General features: G+C 45.6%; 1 protein-coding gene across 1 annotated transcript in view; it reads right to left on the bottom strand.

Annotated features, from left to right (window-relative positions):
* The window catches only part of LOC119436761 (WD repeat-containing protein 47), a 148838-nt gene extending 128168 nt beyond the window's left edge, over positions 1–20670 (bottom strand). Inside the window, exon 1 of the mRNA XM_049659974.1 lies at positions 20470–20670. The gene's annotated coding sequence lies outside the window, so the exon portion shown is untranslated. The remainder of the gene's footprint in view (positions 1–20469) is intronic.
* Positions 20671–22350: the final 1680 nt, after the last annotated feature.

Below are 22350 nucleotides of genomic sequence, written 5' to 3'. Positions count from 1 at the left end.
TTTGCAAGTCTGTTTATTCTCCTCATTCATCCCTCACTCACTTTATATTAATCAGAATAAAGCAGCGCCAAATTTAGTCCACAATGTTGCCAAAAAAAAAAAAGAATGCAGTGCATGACCTCTTTCACACAAAGAAATAAAGCCTGATCTGGTATGCTTTCCTTGCTGCCATTTCGAAATGGGTCCAACATGTTGAACCCTACTATGAACTGCACCTGATGCTTGGCCTTTCTTGCACTCAACCCATCACCAGGGGCTGAATATGGGTTAGTTAAAACATAATTGATGTATTTAAAAGCCCTTTCGTCTGCATGCCTCCTTCCTTATGGAAAGGTATCATCTTGGCAGTGCTTGAAAATGCATCCTTTATCATATCAGTATGCCTTAGTTTGCCAATACCATCTAAACAGCACTAATTTCAATTTCTCACAGGAAATTGTCAAAAAATGCACTTTTTGCAAGTGTGCAAGTGTACGTCTTACATCGTAGTTGCAGTACTCAAAGGCGCAAGGAAAGAAAAGGGGTTAAACAAAAGAGGGTTAACTCGGCCTCAGGGGGGGGGGGGCTACAACCCCCCCTCCCCGTTGGTGCGCCACTGTATCATATTCTTATATACAAAAAGTGCACATGTAAGTTCTATATTTAACCTTTATGCATGAAATTAAAAAACTACAAACCTAAAAAACAACTAAAAGCAAACATGAAAAGAAAATGTATCATTAAAAGGACTGTTTACCGCTCAGAACATGTCTTTGGATTGTGGTAGGAATGGGAAGATTGTGTGTCATATTAACGGAAACGAGCATGCCTGGTATCCCATAAACAAAGAACTATTGAACCTTTTTGCGGCGATCCCCTGGGCGCTGCCATGTTTTACCATGTGGCGACGCGCCCATTGCTTGCCTCAGCTGCCTCCATTGCCTCCATGTTTACAATGTATGTCCATGACGTCCGGTGCGGTTCAGGAAACCTTTGTTTCAGAAGATATCGTAGACTCTGACTGGGTGAACGACACGAAGCTTTGGCCACAGATTCAGAGGACATATAGAAGCGCTTTCGGAGCTCATTAAGCTTTCTCCAAATGACGCGAGCAGCAAATATGGTGCTTGTTCTAAACGCGATGCTAAAAATGTATCTCAAGTTATATTGTCACGGGACCGTTACCCAAAGCGCGCGCACGAGGATGCAGCAAAAGAAAGACGATGAAGGCGCGCCTCGGCTCGTGTGTGGATTTCGCCATGTTGCCTGTTGTACACGTATATAGGCTCCTGTAAATATATATTTTACCTCTCGCTTTCCTTGTTACATTTTGGTGAAAGTGAGGGGTGAGGCCACTACAACACGGAACTCCGCAGTGGACTCCTCGTATGACCGAAGGCAATGGTGACACAAACTGGACTACTGGATAGTCAACGTGAGTCATCTGCAACACCATCAGTCATCTTAGCGCAAGTTCGTAACCCTGGCATGTATACCAGAACTGGCAATGTCGACGTAGACGACTGGTTGAACTGGTACAAACGTGTCAGTGCCTCCAACCGCTGGGACCTGATGTTGATGCAGGGAAACCTTGCATTCTACCTGCAAGGCACAGCTCGCATGTGGTACGACACGCACGAAGCGGAGCTCACAAGCTGGGACATTTGCAAGCAGCACCTTTGGGATCTTTTCGGTCAGCCAGATGGTCGTGAGCACGCTGCGAAACAAGAACTCGCCTCTCAAGTGCAGACCACTACCAAATCCTACATCACCTACATTCAGGATATTTTGTCCCTTTGTCGGAAGGTCAATAACAAGATTTCGGAATCGGAGAAGATTGGCCCCATATTGAAAGGAATTGCTGACGATGCTTTTAATTTACTCGTCTTCAGGAACTGCACCACAGTGACTGACGTTACTGCAGAGTGTCGGCGGTTTGAGCAAGCGAAGAGTCGCGACATCCAGTCGAGGTTCGTCCGGTTGCCTAACATCGCCACTACTTCTTGCGAGGACCTCCCGCTGCCTCGCCAAGTTCCTCCAACATAAGACATAGTGCGCATCATTTCGACACGAGATAGAGGCCGCTTCACCTACTGCTTTTCATAGCCGCAACCACGAATCTCGACCAATCATTGCACTAATTCAAGCGGTTGTGCGCCAGAAGTTGGAGGACGCTGGTGTTAGGCCTGTTTGTGCATTCAGTCGTGCGGCCATGGACCCCTCGCCCATTCGACCCCGGAAGCCCACTTATCGCCGATATCACGACCCAGCCGAGTGGCGTACACATGATGACAGGCCAATCTGCTTCAACTGCAGAGGGATTGGCCACATTGTTCGCCCCTGTCGCAATCGGACGTATCCATTGCACCTGTCCTTCCTGACCAACAGCCGCCAAGATTCCAAATACCCAACATGTGGGGAGGGCTCTCAAGTGCATCATAATGACGCAAACTTGCCCGCACGGAGTTCCAGCCGTTCCCCGTCACCATGCAATCGTCGGTCACGCTCCCCACTACTTCGTCGGTCCCCATTGCCCAATTCCGCTGGACGGTTCTCGAAAAACTAAAGGATGCAGTGTCTGGAGATGCCACTGCATCACCTGCCCAACCTGAAAATCCTCTTTTGACTGTGCCCACAACTGGAAACCTCTTGGACGTTGAAGTAGACGGTGTGAAAGTGTCGGCGCTAATTGACACAGGCGCACATATATCAGTACTGAGTTCGCACCTTCTTCATTGTCTCCGCAAAGTGCTCACGCCTGCTACTTCGATTGCTGTACGAGTCGCCGCCGGCAGTATACCTCCCGTCCTTGGAATGTGCATCGCTGGACAAAATGTCACAGTTTTGTTCGGAGTCCTGGACCAGTGCCTTTACGAACTAATCCTTGGAAATGATTTCCTGTCGTCCCACTCAGCCCTCAACAATTGTGCCGCTGGTCTCCTACAGTTGGAACTCCCTCTGCCCCAAGATGCCGCCGATAAAACACTCGTGCACTTGTGCTTCGTCGAATTTGTTCAGCTGATGCCGAAAGCCTCTGTGTACGTTAATTTGTCACTTGTTAATTTGAAGGCGGCTACATGCTATCACCAACGCTAGATATGATCTTTACGAGCAACATAGCCCAGGCTTGCCGCATGCAGTTGTGACGGTTGCTGACAACCGCACATACGTTCCTCTTTTGAACTTCGGCCCCATTCCACAAATCTTATCGCAAGGCATCGGACTGGCGAGTGTATCTGCTTTTAAAGAGCACGTACAGTTTGCTATTGATCCTGATACCGCCTTGCCGTCTCCTTGCCCCAAGACACAGTCCAAGATAACTGACATTACTGATAAAATGATAGCACCTGATCACTCTACGTCCAACTTTCAGGATCTGTGCCGCTTGCTAACATAATACCGGGACATATTTGATTTTTACAGCAGGCCGTTAGGCCAAACCTCTATAGTAGCACACCGGATCAACCCTAGTGATGCTCGTCCAATTCAGTGGCGTCCTTATCGAGTGTCCGCGACTGAACATCACGTCATTCAGAAAGAAGTCGACAAGATGCTGGAAAAGGACATCAATGAGCCTTCTTGCAGCCCATGGGCTTCCCCTGTTGTCCTCGTAAAAAAGAAGGATAACAGTCGTCACCTAAACAAGGTCACTAACAAGGATGTTAATCCATTGCCGCGAATTTACGACCGGCTTGATTGTCTCCACGGAGCTACGTATTTTTCCTCAATCGACCTCCGTTTGGCCTCTTGGCAAATTGCAGTGGACAACAATGATCAGGAAAAGACTGTGCTCATAACACCACATGGTCTTTATCAATTCAAGGTCATGCTGTTTGGTCTGTGCAATGCCCCAGCGACATTCGAACACGTGATGAACTCCCTTCTTTGGGGCTTGAAATGGTCCACTTGCCTATGCTACCTTGACGATGTCATCGTGTTTTCATCTACTTTTTCAAGCCACTTGCAGCGTCTGTCAGTGGTTCTCGATGTGTTCCGGAGAGCTGGCCTGCAGTTGAATTCCTCGAAATGCAATTTTGGTCACCGTGAAATTACAATCCTTGGGTACCTTATTGACGCTGCAGGTATCAGGCCAGACCCCGACAAGGTTCGTGCAACGGTCGATTTTCCCATACCACATTCCATCCATGACGTTCGGAGCTTTATTGGCCTCTGCTCGTATTTTCATCGTTTCGCGAGAGATTTTGCAACTATCGCCCAGCCACTTACCGAACTTCTTAAGAAAGACGTGCATTTCTCCTGGGGTCTATCACAAGCTTCAGCTTTTACCACGCTCATAAGCCTGCTTACTGCAACCCCTACTCTGGCTGACTTCGATGACTCCGCCCCTACGGAGGTCCGCACCGATGCAAGCGGTCATGGCATAGGCACTGTTTTAGTACAACAGCAGCATGGACATGACCGAGCGATAGCTTACGCCCGCCGTCTTATTTCGAGATCCGAGCAGAACTACTCCATCACCGAGAGGAGATGTCTCGCTCTTGTCTGTGTGGTCACAAAATTTCGAGCTTACCTCTACGGCCGACAGTTCTCTATTGTCACTGACCACCATGAAATATGTTGGCTTTTATCCCTGAAAGATCCAACTGGCCGCCTCAGTCGCTGGGCTTTGCAGCTGCAGGAGTACTCCTATTCCGTCATCTACAAGTCTGGTCGATTACATCAGGATGCAGACTGTCCATAGGCGCCGACTACGGGGGGGGGCTCCGGGGCTCGAGCCCCCTTTGGAGTCTTCCCGGGGGGGGGGGCTGCGATCCGTAGCCACCCCCCCCCTCGGCTCCTGAAGTGTCATTACCGGAATTCTGTTACCCACATAATCTGAGGATTATGTTGCGTTGCCTCTACCTTTTCACTTTTGTTGTGGCTAAAAGCTTACGGCATCACTGTAGGCGCGGACGTGCACGGCTTTTATATTTATACTTCCGCTTTATTTCGGCAAATCCTGACAACAGGAGGACAAGCGCATTAGAAGCACCAGCAGCGGCTACCTCATCCGTGTTTCCTCACTTCAACATTTTTTTTTAATTTCCGCTGAGAACACCATGCACAGCCACAATATATCTAAATATATACACAGGACAAAGTTTATTATATTTTTTAAAGAGAAGCAGGTAGCCAACTAAATAGATATCCTATGCCTAGAGAATGAATATGTTGATGTATGTTCACCTCCCTTCAAATTATTTTCCATGCTTTTCTGACCCTGAAAAATACCTGCGGACTTCAGTGACCCCTTCGGCAGAGTCTTCTATCAACGGCATGTGAAAAGCCTGTGAGTGATATGTGTCTCGATATTGATTCTCTTTCCAGTAGGCACACGACTGGCGACAAAAAAAAAAGAAAAAGAAATCTCTTCTAATTATTTACATTTACGCATTTGGGATGCAAAAGCCATAAATACTTTCAGCAAACACTTTCAAAAAATTTTTAAAGGTTGCGTGTGGCAGATGAAACAATTCTAGTTCATGAACTGGTCTACTCGAAAAGGCGAACATTACTTGCACAAAAAATTGAAATGCATAATACACTAATTAACAAAAATTCACCAATGAGGTTTTTAACATATTAACTTATGGTCCATGTTGCAATTTACAAATTCTAGCAATGGAGTTCGCAAGGCGGATGCACTAGGAACTAATTCTCAGGATGGCACCAGTTTCGAGATGTTAATTCCTGAACATTGCGGAGAAATGCATTGGCGTTACAGATACTTTAGTGCTTACCCACCGTGGTTGCTTAGTGGCTATGGTGTTGAACTGCCAAGCATGAGGTCACGGGATCAAATCATGGCCACAGCGGCTGCATTTCAATGGGGGCAAAATGCTAGAACACCCGTATACTTAGATTAATATGCACGTTAAAGAACACCAGGTGGTTTAAATTATTCGAGTCCTCCACTACGGCGTCCCTGATAATCAGGATAATCAGATCATGCTTTTGGCACGTAAGAGCCTATAATTTATATATCTATTCATACTTTTGTGCTTTGATGTATAAAATGACGTTTTTTTAAGAAAGTGACTGGCACGCCAATGCATTTCTCCGCAAAGTTAGACAATTATTATCTCGACACTGATGTCAGCCTGAGAATCAGTTCCAAGTGGATCCGAACTCCACAGCTAGAATTTGTAAATTGCAACATGGGCCATAAGATAATTAAATAATAACTTAACTGGTTAATTTTGTTAATTAGTCGGTTATGCATTTCAATTTTTTGTGCAAGTAATGTCCGCCTCTTCGAGTAGACGAGCTCATGAACTAGAATTGTGCTATCTGCCACAGGCAACCTTTAAAAATTGTTGAAAGTGTTCGCTGAAACATCTTGTATACAGAATTCACTCAGTAACCAAAATGATGCCAAGCCAGATTCACTCGAAATCAGAATAAATAGAAGTCTAGAAGTCAAGCGCAGCAGCGCTTATACTCGGACTCAAAGTACTAAAAAAAAAAAAGAAGAGTGCAGTTTGGCCAGGAAGGCGAAGCAGTATTAGTGATAGCGAAGCAGTATTAGTGATGGAGGGGGGGCCCGAGGGGGCTCGGCCCCCCCCCTCCAGTTCTTTATGAGGGGCTCGGCCCCTCCTCAGCAGCTCAGTTGCAGCATTGTGGCACCCATTCGACAAGATCTGGAGGTGATTTTATTACCAGTAGTACCTTAACTGCGCGGGGCAATTGTAACTATCGAATTTTTTTAATAATGATTTAAGCACGATTAATTCGTTGATGTGGCATGACCCAAAACAGGAAAGCAGGTATTGTCACACTGCTCCAGGTATTTCTCCTACACGCTTCCATTCTTTTACCTATTTCACTGCCAGAGCTTGTCAACGCGTCACTGATATATATATATATATATATATATATATATATATATATAGAACGAGAAGAAAGGGAACCATGGGGCCCGATTTTTATTAATCATATCATAAGAAGCCAACAAACATTAACACCAAGGACAACATAGGGGAAATTACTTGTACTTTACTAATAGAATAATAGAAATGATAAATTAATGGAAATCAAAATGGATGAAAAAACAACTGTCCGCAGGTGGGGAACGAACCCACATCTTCGCATTACGCGTGCGATGCTCTCACCATTGAGCTACCGCGGAACCGTTTTCCCATCCACTTTCTTGGGTATTTATGTTTTACAACTAGAGCTAACCCTGGGAGTGTTAGTTAGGGTTCGTTCCCCACCTGCGGACAGTTGTTTTTTCATCCATTTTGATTTCCATTAATTTATCATTTCTATTATCCAATTAGTAAAGTACAAGTAATTTCCCCTATGTTGTCCTTTGTGTTAATGTTTGTTGGCTTCTTATGATATATATATATATATATATATATATATATATATATATATATATATATATTTCAAAAATGTTTAAAGGTTGCCTGTCGCAGATAGCACAATTCTAGTTCATGAGCTGGTCTACTCAAAGAGGCGCGGACATTACTTGCACAAAAAATTGGAATGCATAATCGACTAATTACCAAAACTTCACTAATTAAGTTTTTTAACTAATTACCTTATGGCCCATATTGCAATTAACAAATCATAGCCGTGGCGTTTGCAAGGCAGATCCAGTTCGAACGAATTCTCAGGATGACACCAGTTTCGAGATACTAATTCCCGAACTTTGCGGTGAAATTCATTGGCATTCTAGTTACTTTTGTCCTTGAATGCATAAACGACATTGTGTTAACAAACAAATATATATATATATAAAAGCGTGTGTGCGCACGCTATACTGGTCGACGACCTATTAGGGCCCCCTTTCCACTGAAGCGAGACTTTAAGCCCTGTCATGACGTACCCATGGCGGGCCACCTCGGCGTTTCTCGTACATACGGCCGCTCGAGCCACAGATTTTACTGGCCCGGCATGTATTGGTCGGTGCGCCAGTACATCGCTCCGTGCGAGCTCTGCCAACGCTGAAAGAAACGTACCATTTCCCCTAGTGGTCCCCTTCAACCACTGGACATCCCATATGCGCCTTTCTTCCGCGTCGGTGTCGGCTTGCTTGGCCCTTTCCCAGTGTCTTACTCTTGGAACAAATGGATTGCCGTTGCAACTCTGGAACAAATGGATCGCCGTCGCAACAGATTACGCTACACGGTACGCGATCACGCGCAGCCCTCTCTACAAGCTATGCCACTGACGTCACCAACTTTTTGTTGCGCGATGTTATACTTCATCACGATGCCCCTAAACAACTTCTTACGAACAGAGGCCTGCAGTTCCTCTCAAAAGTAATCGCCGACATTCTTACATCGCGCGAAATCCGACAAGCTCTCCACCGCTTATCACCAGACTAATGGCCTAACAGAACGCTTAAATCGCACGATCACGGACATTTTGTCGACGCACATGCCCTCGGATCACCGCGATTGGGACGTTAACCTTGCATTCGCGACGTTCGCCTACAATTCATCATGCCACGATGTCACCGGTTTCTCTCCATTTTATTTGCTGTTCGGCCGTGATCCAGTTTTACCCATGGATACCCTGCTGCCTTCTGATACGTCTACCACCACTGAGTATGCCCACGACGCCATTGCTCAAGCTGATCACGCCCGTCAGCTTGCTCGCCACCGATTAGCCACATGCAAGCAAGACAGAAAGCTTTATGCGACAGGCATCGCCGGCTCCACCATTTTCCGCCAGGTTCCCTCGTTCTCCTCTGGACTCCAATGCGCCGAGTCAGACTCGCAGAAAAACTTTTGTCGCCTTACACAGGCCCTTACCAAGTCGGTGCTCTTGACGCCGGGAGGCTGTCACGGGACCCAAGTGCACGCACGAGGACACAGCGAAAGAAAGACGATGAAGGCGCGCCTCGGCTAGTGTGTGTAGATTTCGCCATATTGCCTGTTGGCTCCTGTAAATACATATTTTACCTCTCGCGTTCCTTGTTACAATACATCCAAACTTTTGGCTTATGAATTGAATCTGGATCTGTGTGTTTTGCTCTTCGTTCTTTATTTAGCAAACACCTTGAAGCAGTGGCTTGTCACTTTTCTGACTGAGTGAAATTCATCGGTGCGGTCACTATCTGATTATCTTCTGCCTAATCGCTAGCGGATGTGTTCAGTTGCAGTTGATTTGTTCTTGCTGCGCACAAGACTTGGAACAGAGCTGTTCTGTACTTTGTAATAGCTTGTAGCAAAGATATATTATCGCTAATAACTTGCTTATATATTACTCCCGTGGACCGTCACGAAACATTCAGCTTCGACCATTCGTACGCTGCCGGTATAGTCACTGTCACCCATGCTTTGGCGCATTGATTCAAGTGTGCACCCATTCATATATACATTGGCGATAGAGTGTGCGTAACTTTGCGTGTGAGTTGGGGTAGATGTGTGCAGATAACGTGCGCGAAACTTACTATGCTAGTAATATATATATATATATTTTTTTTTTTTGATCCACGATGAAAGTCGTGCATCGAGAAAGGCCGGCAGTACATGCGGTCCGCGAATTTTGTCACACACATTCATTCTATTCTTTAATATACTAGACACTATTTTTGCAACCAACTACTGCACACATCTTCAATCCACCGCTCCACATTTTGCAGCATGAATGGAGCACAGTGCATGAGCGAAAACAGTTGCATTTTCGACAGCTGATTGCACGGAAACAGGGCAGAAGCAATAACGGTTTCGTATTCGCGCGCTTTCGCTGATGCAGCGTGTGGCGCAGCGCCGAAAGCGCCATCTCGTTTCTCAAGAACAAACTGCTCCGCCAAAATCGTCAATATCATGAAGGAAGGAAAAAACTGAGAGGCCCTACCCCCTCCGCGCACTAGGAGAAAAGTGTGGAGGAAGTGACGTAGTCATGGTATTTTTCATTATTTTTTCACGATTTTTGCACTGTAGCGGCCATGTTGTGGCACAATGGCGGCTTTGTTATCTCATGTGTCGCGCTGTAGGTTTCTTACCTTGGCAAAGGTGTCGTGTATAGGCAGGTTTGCGTTAGTCTCTGTGTTTCGTTACGCTGTTTTATCTGGGCCGTGCTCTCCCGGATGTTGCTGTGGCCAGGTGGGAGTGAGATGAATGCGCATGCAACGCTGTACGCAACGTACCGCGCTACGGCAATGGCCACGGACTAAGGAATATCTGCAGGAAATTTTGCCCTCTTCGACGGAATCATACTAACATGCCATTGTAGACCGAAACCACTGTTTCAGAACCTGTACAATGAACGCCTTGGAGGTCAGTGACAGTCGTGCAGTATTCCTGTTTTTGACAGCAGGTGATAATAAGTAACGATGATAACGTAGAACGTTAGAACCTGGCTTTAGAACTTTGTTTTCAGTAACAACTTGCTTTTGTACATATTAAAACACGTGTTGCTCAACTGTTACTTGTTTCTCGCAGTACTCGCGACAGCACGAGCTCATTTGAGGAGAGCGCTTTCGAGGGTCATACACACCTGCACAGGTGTGCCGGTGGAGCTTTACACATAATATGTGCTTCATTTTGCTGCCCTCGACATCGGCATTCTCAATGCCTGCTTACCCACCTGTAGTGTTTCATGACCTAGATGTGCACGTTGACGTTTATAGTAGTGCTCAAAGCGCTGCAGAATCGCTGCGGAGCACGTGCGCCTGAGCAACCAGGTTGCGTGCAGTGCGGCGTGGTTTCATGAGAAATGTAAACAAGAGAGGAGAATCTGCCACGACAAGATGGCGGAGTAACGCCAACTTCCGGCGTTACTTGGCTTCACAAAGAGTGATGTTTTTTACTCAGTTTTACTCCTCAGTTTTTTACTTCCTCCATGGTCAATATTTTTGATGGACCTTTTCAGAAAGTCACATGCGCCCCTAGCGGCAGCTCGCTGAGGAGCCAGAACTAAAACGCGCCGGCTCCGCAATCGTCTGCTACGGTACGTTTGCTATCGCCATGTGTTTGCATGGACAGTGTCACCGGCACAGGCAATGTCAAGCGTTTTATAGCTGTTTTAGATGAGCAAGTGCTGTGCAAGCTTCCAAAAGTTTCCCACATGTACAAATATTCGCTCATTGCTTTTTAAAGCTCGGTAAATGATGCATGTCTACACTTTTCCTGCGTTTCTTACACTTTAGCACCGTCGGCAAGAGTCTTAGGGTTCTGCATATTTCGCTTAACACCTTTAAAAAAGATTTTGCACTTACGACTGTACTGTTCTTGCTGAAATTTTGCAGGAGGATCGCATTTTGTAGTCTACGTCGTTCAGTGTAAACTTGACACAGTTAATTGCTAGGTTTTCAAGAAAAAAGTGCAAATTTGGATTCGTGTATGGGGATGCGAGCTGCTGCTGCCGCGATGGCGCAAGCATAAATTTGTGTAGCCGCCTTCTGGCAGCTGCAGAAAGCAGCTGGCCGGGGGGGGGGGGGGTTACCGCGTGTTGCCCGCTCCTGAAACACGCGGAAGCCATCCCTGAAACGCTGCTTACTGCAGCTGCCGGCAAGTGGCCACACAAGTTTACGCTTGCGCCATCGCGGCAGCAGCTCGCATCCCCATAAGCGAAGGCAAATTCGCACAAAAACCAGGCAATTAACTGCGGCAAGTGTTACACTGAACAACGCAGACCCCAAAATGCGATCCTTCTGCAACAATTCAGCAAGAACAGTGCAGCGATAAGCGCAAAATCTTTTTTTCGAACACGTTAAAGAAATATGCAGGACCCTGTACAGGGAAGCGCGTTTTTCTCTTACATCATAGAAAAAAAGGTTCTTCTTGCTCAAATGTTGCAGAAGGATTGCATTTTTCAACCCGGATAGCTCAATGTAACACTTGACGTTGTTATTTGCCTAGTTTGTCAAGAAAGAACTGCAAATGTGTGTTCGTCTGTCCCTCTCAGATGCAATCCCGAGCAATTACTAGAAGCGAATCTTGAAGTTCATTTTCTGCCGTACTGAAGAAGGCGAGATTACAGACATGTTTCAGACATTACTAACTGCGAGGAGAGCAGAGGAAGGCAAATTTGCAGTTTTTCTTTTTTGACAAACCAGACAAGTAATAGGTGACCCGTAAAAGAGCGAAGGATTCTGGGATGCGCCATCTGCTTGCTGTTTCCGGTTCGAGGAAGCGCAGCCGCCGCCATCGCTTCGCCGTTGAAGCATATATATTAGACAGTTTTAGTTAAACGTAGTTACCGGAATAGCGGGCATACCGGAATAGCGGGATCGAAATGCGCATGCGCAGAACGCTAAACGACCCATACCGTTTACCGTGCGCACGCTACTTCTCAGAGTTAACCATGTTAGCGTGGCTTACGTAGTTTATGTAAAACATGGCGGCGGTCCCGGTCGCCCGCTTCGAACTGAATTTGGCATTGTTTTTGTAGAATTCACTTCGTTCGTAGCAAATGACTGCGTAAACGGCTTTTGCTTAGTCTCATGCCGCTTCGCCGAGAGAGTGTTATGGCTAATCTTAAGGAATTTTCGAGATTGCTTCTCGTTTCGAACGCGCCTAAGCCTAACGAGAGAAATTTTCTCCGAGATGCAAGCGCCACCTTTCGGTAAAGTCGGGAGATAGGCGCGACGACGGCATATAGCCTCTGAGATGGGTACATTTCAGAGGCTATGGTAGACAGCTTGTACTGCTTGTCTGTTTCGCTGCAGATCGGCGGACATGAGAAGTAAAAATACAACACGCTCCTGACTCCCATTGCACTGCCTCTCGCACTTTCCGGACGCACACACACATAGACTTAGGTGCCCTATGTATGCGAAATTCAAAGCGTAATGGAATAGTGTCCCGCACGTAAACTACGCTATCACGCTATACTAAAACTACCTTTCTGCAAAGTTCGTTTGCGGAACGGTAACGCTATTTCCCTTAAGCCCGCTATTACGCTAACGTTAAACTAAAACTGTCTATTGATGCGCTTGCAGTCCGGCTTTGTCACACTAGGTTGCAGGCGCCTAGCAAAACCATGGTCGGCTGTTCAGCCGTTGGCTACTCAAATTCAAGCGTTAAAGGTAAACTATGTACTATTATGAGCAATATGAAAGGGAACACAGGAACGCGTGGCAAACAGCCTCGAAACAGACTCAGAGCGCGATACGCGGATGGCGCTGTGAAAAAAAAGGGGGAAAGGAGGGCGCTCTTCTACTAACTGTTGGCACTCCCACCACGCTGGCATTTCTACAAAGCAGCAGCTTACGTCATTTCGCCGATAATATGGTGTCGTCCGACAGCCGATAAGACGGTAATTGTCGTAGGGACTTACACCGATTCATTTTCTTTTCTTTCATTCATTATTTTTTTTTTCTTCGCGCAACCGCGTGATAGGACTCTTAGACCAAGCTTGCCCTGTATTTCAAACCGATAATTTATTTGAATCGACGCACCCAGGTGTCAGTGACGCAATATCTAACAGTGTTATCTTATCACTGTCTGATGGCGATGCGAAGTTCCGCACTTTGCAGACGCACGGCGGGAGTGCGAACAGTTGTTAGAACAGCGTCCCCCTTTCCACTTTGTTTCCGATGTTTCCGACGGCGGCCGCTGTGTATCACCGATAGCTGGGTCAGAGGGTGTTTTCTACGCGTTCCTGTGTTCCCTTTCATATTGCTCATAATAGTACCTACTGCCTTGCAGCATCCCTTGCTGAGTCAGCTGTGCACAAGCATCAGAGGCATGGCTGCCACTTCCAAAACTGAACCATCAGTGAACAAAAAGAAAATGAACGCACAGTGCCACTTATCAGGCGGCGATGAGCTGCTTAAGGGCCGACACGGAATGATTCCCCAAAATATTTCTCTTTCTCTAACACTGACTCAAGCAACAATAATTATTTCAGTACTCGCATGCACATATAGAGGTATTATGAAACATGGTTCTACGGCGCAAATTTAAACAGGACACAGCGAGACACATACATAATATACTCGTAACCAACTAGCCCACCTCAATTCCTTAAGAACAAATAGAGGTAACGCGCAGCCGTAATATGTCGGCGATACGGCCATTTCCCCATCTTGTTAACAAAAAAGCGAAAACTTCTAACGTACCACTTAATTGAAATGAACCTCGAGTTTCGACCGAGAAATGCCATTGACAGCGCGCAGTTTCCGAACATTTTCAGAACTTCATTTTATAATTACGCTAGCTGCGCCGTTACTGAAGATATCGGTTGCAGCGACGATCACAGGGCAGTATTTACCAGGGTACTATGGCCATCGCCTCAACACCCGATTTTCTAAGTAATGCTTCTATAAGCTTGATAAATTATCGGATAAAGATAGCTTTTTCATCTGTCTGACTGACCCGCAGGCAGAGCAGTCAGTGACGGCGCGATCAAGCAGCGGCAAATGTCGTAGAGCTAAACCTGGCAAAAACAAAGACGGCTGCCGAGACGAAAACCAGAGTTCGTTTATGAATAAAAGCGTATCCTTGCCTTTCTTGGCTCGTCATCGTCGCGCCCAGAGTGAACTGAAACCTAGAAATCAGCTGTATGAATGGCACGACATTGCTGGTCGACAAAGCGAACGGAAGGCTTCGCACGACTGACAGTTGAAACCGCGTAGAAAAACACGTGCGCCGGGCATGCCGCCGATGCCGCTGCGTCGTCCGTCGAACCGGAAGCTGCTAGCAGACGGCGCGCCCCACAATTCCCTGCGATTGCTCGTTTTACGGGTCACCTATTGTAGTAAGTCTTCCATGTCGAAATAATGTCTAAAACACGCTGGCTATGTAACTTCCTCCGTCTACAATAGAGTAGAGCATAGCCTTCGATATTCTCCTTCTTATAATGGCTCGGGCGTGCATCTGAGAGATGCAGACGAAGACAAATTAGCCGTGTTCCTCTTATTGTTCTTTTAGAAACAACGCCAAGTGTTAGAATGAACGATCCAGGCTATAAAATTTGATCTTTATGCGAAACTGTTTGCAAGAATGGAGCTGCAGTAAGCACAACATTTTTTTTTTCTACGATCCTATGCGTTCCATATATGGCTGATCTAAGCGTCACTGCAATACAAATATGTATTGCTGTGAGAATGCGAAAATAAAAATAATACCGGCAAACGGAGGCCTCAGGAGAGCACCTGAGATTACGATGAAGCGGATGGCGCAGGATAATTCGCACGACGTCTTCACGCATTCGCATTGACGGCAGCTGTCCGGCGCACCCTCTCACCAAAAGACATCACGAAGGGAAATAGCGGCGCTGCATGTTTCTGAAAAGTATAGTTACTGTATAGGCTCCATTTAAGCTCCCTAAAGGGAGCCTATATACAGTAAGTCTATGAAAAGGCCCACTTTGCGGCAAGGTTCTTACTGGTGCTGCAGAAATCGCGGGACGCTTTTTTCGTTGCGGGGTGCTTCTCTCATCGCAGTATCACAGCAAATATTTTTTTTCAAGTACTGCCCCAGGAGAGCACGTGTAAGCGGTAAACAGAGGCCTCAGGAGAGCATCTGAGATTATAATGAAGCTGGCGGGGCAGGATCTCCAGGGCACACAAGGGGCAACGGGATCAAAGCTGGAAGCAGGGCGGCCCGTGGGTTGGGGCCGACGAGGCCGGAGTGTGTTGTCCGCGATAGCGGACAGCCGATCTTAAACCCCCCTGGCACGCGCAGGCCTCGGCGAGCCCCAACCCATGGACCAGTACGGGTTCTAGCTTCGCTGTCCCCGTTGCCGCTTTTTGATGTCCTGGAGGCGGCGCCAATAATACGAAACAATGACAGGTCGTTACAACTATTGAAAAAAAAAGAAACACATTAAAGAACTAGAAATATCCTCACGCCCAGCCACCAACTTGCGACGCTAAGTTCAGCGCTGCCGCGCCCCCGCGACTTCTGCAACACCAGTCAGAACCTTGCGCACTATAAGCTCTGAAAATGGCGCAAGAATGACATGTGGCGCCGCTCGACGGTGAAACACTGCAACCAATCTGTATACGGTCACGTAACCAAAAAGCCGTGCAGGGAGAGTTATCTTGCTTATATAGTCGAACCCGGATATATCGAATCTGAAGGGGATCACAAAAAAGTTCGATATATCGGTCATTCGATATATAAAAATTTCATACAGAAATTTTCAAGGAGATTTTACAGCTGTTCTATATACATAATAATTCGTTATACGTGGCTTCGATATATCCGGGTTCGACTGTATACAATATTGTATTGCCGTAATTGTATTTTATGCTCTTCAGCGAACTTTGCGTGAGAGAGTAATTTACTTTGCTTCCAGCTAGTGAGCAAGTGAGAACCAATAATATGTGAGTAGGGCTTTTGAAAAACCCTTGTAAAGAAGGTAACAAATTCACGCAAGATTACGCATCAAATTTGTCCGCTATGAATGCAGTTCACAGAACTGCGATATCTGTTTTTGGTGCAGAGCTACGAATTCGTAAACTTCGTGCTTCTACTTTTTGCAAACAAACCAATTCTTGAAAATTCCTTTAAAAAAATGTAGGCCTGAAGGTCTTAAGTGAAAATTCCGCTTCCAACAGTCACAATAATTTAGCTTTCTCTCAAAGTTCAACAAATTTCATTAAACTCAGCCCAGTGGTTATCTCAGAAAAGCGTTTCTGCGTTTTACATGTATTTAAATAGGCGGAATCGGAGTTCGGTCTGAGCTAAAGCTTCCTCTTAAGACACTACGCAGACCGACAAAATCCGTTTAAAAAATTTCTACTCGCTTTCCAGAGAAACCACCACAAGTATAAAACATAAGGTGCTTGAAAAACGGTGGAAATCTCCATCTAATACGTATTTTTAAATGACATGCTAAGTGCACAAAAACAAACGACAGGTGAAATTCTATGGGCAGCCCCACCCCACACGCATACTCGAAACCACACAGTTTTTGGCAGTACACCCCCCCCCCCCCCCCCCAGCGCGCGCGCACACACACACACACGCACACACACACACACACACACACACACACACACACACGCACACGCACACGCACACGCACGCGCACACACACACAGTTCAAAAACCATAAGCGCCTACTGCAGGGCTTCTCTTTGGTTACCTCGTCACTACACTTTCAAGAACAGGCACAATTTAAAAAAATGCATTTCTGGACGGTGTACGAACATGACGTCACCTTTCACGTGTCCTCCGTTTTAGGGCTCATACTTAAACAGCTTGAAAATGCTCATTATACAATGTGTTGCAGCATTAATCTGCAACGTAATTCGCAAGATTAACCGCAAAACTACAGGAATCGGTCACCATAATAATACAACTCATCGCGTTACTTCAATTTCATCACGCGTCCAAAATTTTGCGACCAGTGCTTTTTTTTTTTTTTTTTTTTTCACACTCTCCTATATCATCCTATTACTACTTGGCTCATCATCAGATTACAGGATACGAAAATGCTTGTATTACAGCCAATATGAACTCGTGCGACCAGCGGTTTTGTGTCAGGCTGCGGAATTACATTTCTCCGCCGTTCGAGAGCGGCCGTTCTAACTGTGACGCGCCGTACCCTCCCATCCCAAGGACTACTGAACGCGGCAACCTAGAGAAGGGCAAGGGCCACTTGTGGAATGTCAAGAGCGCCGCGCGGTAAGTACAAACACAGAAGGGCACGCATGCGATACGCAGGAAAGGATTAGAGAGAGAGAGAGAGAGATGTTCTGCAACAGCTAGGCTAACAGCTGCAAACCAGATTGCGCCTGCCTCTTCGGCCTCTCTTTCCTCATAGCATACGTACATTTCTCTCAAATGACTGCAAATGAACAGTCGACCTGACACAAACAAGTTAAGAAAAACATTGCGCAGAATTAGACAATCGACGATGTTATCAATACAAGCGAATAGCCGAACCGCTTCAAGAAAGCCGTTCTTTTCATGAAAGGAAAGGTGTTGTAGCAGTGAGGATACGTAGGTAGCGTTTGTCGATTTATCGCGTAATTCTGTAGAGAACACATACAGCAAGTGGGTCTTGGCGTTTGGCAACAAACGCGCCTCGCAATTGACTGCTGCGCAGAGTGCACGCTCTCTTTGCATAGGGGAATTTGTATCGGAGGCAAAGTCCAACCTCCGACCACGAAAACTGACCACAGGAACGGGCGAACGAGCAAGAGAAAGCTGTTTGCTTTAAAACGAAAGTAGCAGCTCCGGCAGCAGCATATGCGCACCGTCGGAAACAAATCATGTCAAACAATACGGCACAAACGCTGTTTTTTTTTTTTTTTTTCGCGCCCTTATTTAGACGGATATGAACAGAACGATATACAGCGGAATGGCGGATAAATAAATCTAAAAACGTGAAATGTGCATGCACACACACCACCGGCGCGGTTTGGAAAGACATAGTTGAGTGCAGAAAGTCGCACAGTTACTGCTATATTAATGAACGGCTATTACGGCTAGGTTAGCGCTGCCAATATGTATGGGAGCACTGCTAAGGTGCAGGAAAACCTTTTTTTTTTTTTTTTATAGAGCCAATTGAAAAAAAAAAGAAAGAAAGAAGAGACAGAGAAAAAAAGAAAGACTCCATCCGAAAGAAACTTAATTAGTTCCGCGGGAAAACAGCATTGTTTCTCTGTATCTCGAGCGCAGTATGAATTCAGTCTGTTCAAAAGCTAAAATGAAGCCTATGGTTTATATTAAGAAAATGAACTGTGCTAATTAATCAGTCATCATATTCAGAAAGCTTAATTATATATCCAGACAGAAAGCTGTGCCGCATAATTTACGAGTGTGTCGCAGGCATTATGAAAATAATTGCGTGCAAAATACAAAAAAAAAAAAAGACCACTATTGGGGCTGTGAAGTACACAATCAATGCAGTACGTGCTCTAGTGAACGTAACCTTCCAGAAATATATTCATCACAAAGAAAATGACCCGAAAAGGAGTTGAGTCACATTAGGGAGAATTAGAAAATGTTGATCGCACTACAGAGCACGATGCAGTACCGATGTCCAGCTATATATAGCACAAAAGTGAAATTGAACTTCTTGGGCTCAATGCATAGTCAGAGATTGTTCATAGGAGGTATTTGCAGTCATAAGCTTGACGATAATGCCAAATGTTATCTGCGTGCAAGATAACGTAGCAAACCGCTCGAGCAACTTATTGTGTGAAGTTTTGAAAGTTGGCCTCAGCGCACGCAGTGCCTGTTCCTGTAAAATAATGAAATACAGCCTGGCGTACGTTTTAAGACATATTAACGAAACTCAACAATGCAAGCTATAGAGGTTCGATCGAGTGATCAAGCAAGCGTAGATCGAGTCTGTGGATCTCTTCAGAAATACGTGGCAGACATTTACTTAAAAATACAGTTGCAAAAATTTAAAGTTCAGTTTTCACTTACCAAACGTTCAATTGTTTTAGCTGCAATTATATTTTTCTTTCTCCTTAGCTTGCCTTTTCTTTTTTATTTGCGACATGTACGTTTGCACTCATTTGCTTTGCTTCGTTAATTTTTTTTCTTTGCACTTCACAGGCGACAAGGGTGAACAAAACTGAACAAATTTTCTTCCTTTCATGAACTTTAATTTTCACCAATCGTAAATGCAACAATTTGACAGCTGTACACGCTTTTTAACGCTGAAGTCATCTTCTTGACAAATGAGAGAATAGCAGACGAGTCGGCAAAAAGCAAAGAAAATCGCCAAGCCATGGTAACCGTTCACAAGCAACATACACAAAACTGCTGAAAATTTTCACTGAGAAGCTATACTGACCGCAAGGTCCGAGCTCAACGCAGCCCTAAGTAGCCTTGGACCATAACTTGCTTTTATGGCAGATCTGGCTACATCGCTACACAGAAACAAGAACCGCGCTAAGCAGGCAGAGACACCAGTTACAGCGACCGAAAAAAACAAACAAAAAATAAACACCGGACAGCAATCAAATATGTATAACAAGATGGTACTGGTCATCGCGCTAATGCGGAGCAAAGGGCACGCCCACGGCCGATGCCTATACATTTGATTAGCCAACAGCACTCCGCAGAATAGCGGTTACGAACAATCTTTCTTTAAACTGGCGAGCTAAAACACCGAGTAGCCACGATCACCATGAAGCTGTACGACACCGCCCAGCACGGACGGAAGAGCAGGCTGAGCGGCTCAATTATCTCGAGACGGCCCGCTCAGTGGAGGCTAAATATAAACACCGCGACGATGTCACATTAAATGAACTAGCCCTTCGGCATTTCTACGTACCCAGGGCAGTGCCGGTCACAAACGTCAATACGCACAAGTAAACACTACGTAAGGAGACAGGAAGCGGACAATTAAACTGATTCATCCATCCACTCTTGAGGCTGACAGTCTTTTACTGAAACGCGAAGCGAGATGCGACGAACCCATCGTATATCGCTCCGTAGTTGACAGACACAACAGAAACCCCAATGATCAGTCACCAACACAACATAAATGACCACACGTTACTGCGACAGTATGTCTACTGAAACGTCAGATAGGCAAAAATGCTAGAAAACACTGGGATAATCATTAACCGATGTCGCCGGCAAGCAGCGCAGGCATGATTCCTCCACTCACCTCCCGTGCCTTTTGGTGTGATGAAAACCAGCCGACAATAATTTAAAGCGGCATTAGGGCACACTTACTTCAAACACTGAACTTTTAAAACCGTAGCGAACGTGCAGGAACACACAGAAACATATTAAAACCACATCGGCGAGTCAACGAAACACCACGAAGCCATTCAACTCAAGCCATGCACGGTAGACAGTAGACATGTTTGCTTGCAGACTGCTGCTGCCCCCTGGGCAGCGAGGGCGGAAGCTCTGGAAGACGAAAAATTTGAACCCATTTGGCGCGGCGACGGTTGGCTGCACAGCGCACTTTTGTTGTTGCCACTGAATTCTTCGTGCCTACGGCCTCTTATTGTAGTAAGTTACTCGTGCGTAAAACTTGTCCCAAAAATCTAAAAAAGTACTACTAGATAAGCATCCGGCAAATATTTCCTTGCCGTTGTTTTCGTGCGTAGGTTAACAAGCTGGCGTTTTGCTGCACGTAGGGTAGCCAATCACGTTTCCAACGGTCTTATGCGGATATACCTCGTGTTTCTACGACGACTGTATCATATTATTAAGCATAAGGGATTCGAGAAAAAATTCGAACTTTTGCTGACCACACATCGTAGCAGCGGCGGACATCAAAATTTGAGCGATAATCACCAATGCGATTGATTATTAATTAATACAATTTCAAAAACTAACGCATTATATAGGGACCTTAGGGGGCATGTTGTACTTGCAGAATTGAAGTTAGCCAGTTCTAAAAGCTAACCCTTGACTACAAACATCGTGTGCCTTTCACCAGTTTCAAGGTAGTGAAATGCATTGTTGTTCCATAACAGCTTTTCGTATTCAATTTTTCTAAAGTGTGGAGACATACTATCTGCACTGCGCTGCAGATTTTGAGTACTTTAATCGTGATGCACGGCACGTTTTTTTATCACTTAATTTGAAACAGACTTCTCTGAAACAGGAGGTATCAACGTTTACATAAAATGCCTAGTTGCTTACTATTATTTTTTCTCATTATAGGAACCCCAAATTGTCAATTTGAGAAAATGCAACTGGGACCATTTGCGTAATAATTAAGCGATAGTAATAATAAAATCTGTTTAAGCTCGAGGTCACGGGTTCGATCCCGGCCATGGCAGACGCATTTCGATGGGGGTGAAATGCAAAAACATTCGTTGACTAGATTAAGACGCACGTCAAAGAACCCCAGGTGGACCAATTAATCCGAAGTCACCCACTATATACGATATAGAATAGTGATTTTCGCAAGTAAAACCCCAGAATTTAATTTTGTAAGTAAAGTCAATTTGGTGACAAGGCTGGTAGCTTCGTCATATACTTCCCCGGACGCTGGGCAATGCCCGTCGTTTCGCGGATTGCTGTAAGGGTGATACCGATCAATCACGGAATATTGTAGTGCGTTCGATTTGGGCCCGAATCATCATCATCATCATCATCATCATCAGCCTATATTTATGTCCACTGCAGGACGAAGGCCTCTCCCTGCGATCTCCAATTACACCTGTCTTGCGGTAGCTGATTCCAACTTGCGCCTGCAAATTTCCTAACTTCATCGCCCCACCTAGTTTTCTGCCGTCGAAGCAAACGACGCCACCTACTTACTGGGCCGCGATTTTGTAGCGATGTCTTCCGCTCAAATTATATGCCACTCTTATCATCCCCGTTCACGGCCGGCTGATCGCTTTGATAACGTGGGCGGGACATCGCTTTGACCACTGACAAAGCGCGAAAAGTGCGAAAAGGAATATCATCGGAGAAGGAATCGCTACAAAATCGTGGCCCTGCTTACACACTCGGAAACATATGCCACCTATTTGGGTATGACTGTCGTTTTAATTCGAACCCATGTAAAGATATCCCCCGTGAC

Source organism: Dermacentor silvarum, chromosome 1 (genome assembly GCF_013339745.2).
Source record: "Dermacentor silvarum isolate Dsil-2018 chromosome 1, BIME_Dsil_1.4, whole genome shotgun sequence".
NCBI classification, from domain to species: domain Eukaryota; kingdom Metazoa; phylum Arthropoda; class Arachnida; order Ixodida; family Ixodidae; genus Dermacentor; species Dermacentor silvarum.
Note: the sequence above shows the minus strand (reverse complement) of the source record. Positions and strands in the feature narration are given on the sequence as shown.